This window comes from Cyprinus carpio, unplaced genomic scaffold (genome assembly GCF_018340385.1).
Source record: "Cyprinus carpio isolate SPL01 unplaced genomic scaffold, ASM1834038v1 S000006721, whole genome shotgun sequence".
NCBI lineage: Eukaryota > Metazoa > Chordata > Actinopteri > Cypriniformes > Cyprinidae > Cyprinus > Cyprinus carpio.
In genome coordinates this window covers 282,335-284,561 of record NW_024879326.1, presented here as the reverse complement: position 1 = coordinate 284,561, position 2,227 = coordinate 282,335, and the positions used below count along the sequence as shown (strand labels likewise).

At 59.3% G+C, this 2,227-nt stretch overlaps 1 pseudogene; it reads left to right on the top strand.

The window, feature by feature from the left end:
- LOC109105157 overlaps window positions 1-2,227 on the top strand; it is an 11,653-nt pseudogene continuing 9,426 nt past the window's right edge.

The window sequence follows — 2,227 nt, the reverse complement described above, 5'->3', positions numbered from 1 at the left end:
ATGGGATCAGGCCGGGTCCGGTGTCCCCGTCCGGAGAGACCTGATGGAGGTTCTGCTCACGACCGAGCTCTGGACGCTGCTGCCGCCGTCGCTGCCAAGATCAACGCCATGCTGGTGGCCAAAGGAAAACTCAAACCGTCTCAGATCAGCAGCACTGCTCCCGCAGATAAAGTCAGTTTCACATCTGATACACTCTCTCTCTCTCTCTCTCTCACACACGCACACTCACTCACTCACTCACTCAAACACACACAAACACTCTCACACACAACACACACCCCCCACTCTCCTCCCACCACACACGCACACACACACACCTCACACCCCCAACACCCCCCCCCATCCACACTCTCTCTCACCTCCGCACCCCCCACACACACACCACTCACTCTCCACACCCCCACACTCTCACACACACCACTCTCCCGCGCCACACCCCCCCACCCGCACCACACTCCCCCCCTCCCACATACCCACTCTCACCACACACACACCCCCTCCCACACTCTCCCCCACACCCACTCCCACACACACCCACACCCCCCAACCCCACCCCCACCCCCTCCCACCCACTCTCACCCCCACCCCCCCATCCCCCCCCCCCCACTCCCCCCACCCCCCCCCCCCACCCACCCCTCCCTCTCCCCCCCACCACACCCCCACACCCCTCCCCCCCCCCCCCCAAACCACCCCCGCATAGATAGAGTAACCCCCCCCCCCCCCCCCCAAACCCCCCCCCCCCCCCCTCCCCCCCCCAGATCCCCCCCCCAAACAAGCAGTCTCCCTAATTTTTTTATGCAAGTCCCCCCCCCCCACCCCCAGCCGTTACACCCCTTTATGTTAGTGTAGAGTGTTTAGTGGCAGTTTAAGATGAATGAGTAATTGTTGTGTGTGATAAATAAGCAGGTGTTAAATGTGATGAATAATTTTGTGTAAGTTTAAAGTGTTAGTCTTCAGTTTGTTGATTAAATATGACCCCCCCACCCCCCCCCCCCCCCCCCCCCCCCAGAGAGTGATTCTGTCTTCTGTTGTTTGATTAATTTTGTATTTTTAATTTTATTTTTTAGTTTTATATATTTATAGTTAATCTTATATTTTCATATTATATATATATAAGAGAGTGATTCTGTTAATTAATGCCGTGCTTTTGATATTTGTATTACGTAGTTTTGAGGTATTTTTATTCCAGTCTTAGTATAAGACAACCCCCCTGTTTTTTTTAAACCCCCCCCCCCCCATTTAATCCTTATTTCCCCCCCCCCTTGAATTAATGAAAAAAACTTCTTCACTGCCCCCCCGGAGGAAACACTGCACAGTAAAGAAACCCCCCCCCCCCCCCCCCCCCCCCCCCTAACCCCCCCGGTGTGAATATGAGGAGGGAATCCCCCCCCATCCCCCCCATTACCCACCCCCGTGTGTGTGTGTGTGTGTGTGTGTGTGTGTGTGTAGGTGGCAGGTGTTGGTGGTAATAGTGTCCCCTCCCCCCCCCTGGTGGTGGCCGAGGTGGAGATTAACCCCTTTTCCCCTCACCTGTCGGAATCTGCTGACCCCTCGGACAGACCCCTCCCGAGGTCAGACCGTGTGTGGTGTGTGTGTGTGTGTTGTGTGTGTCCCCCACCCCCATGATGTCTCCCCCCCTGATCCCCCCCCCCCTCCCAGATCCCCCCCAGTGAGCCCCGCCCCCCCACCAGAGGACCCCCCCCCCCAGCGGAGGAGAAGAGCCCCCCCCTGCCCCCCCCCCCCCTCCCCCTGTCTTCTGTTTCTTTCTGAGCCCTACCCCCCTACTGCATCCACTCTCCCCCCCTCTCCCGCTCCCCACCCCCGTCCACTCTACCTGCACGTCCAGGGACAGACCAGAGACTTAGTGGACAGTGAGTGACGCGACCGCCGGTTCACCCCCCACCCTGAGGATCCCCTGTGTCCCCCCCCCCCCCCCCTCCCCCCCCCCCCACTCCTGTGTGTGTGTGTGTGTGGGTGTGTGTAGATCCCCCCAACAGGATCAAGGAGATCATTACCAACGGTGTAGTGAAGGCCCCCACTAACTCGAGCTACCCCCGGAGCCACGGTCCCCCCGTTTACCCCCCCCCCCCCCCCCCCCCGCCTGCCCCCCACAATCCCCTCTGCCCCCCCCCCCCCACACTATCCCCCCCCAGTGAGTACACACACACCCACCCCCCCCCACACCACACACACCACCACAGAGAGATACATGCCCCCAGAGATACAC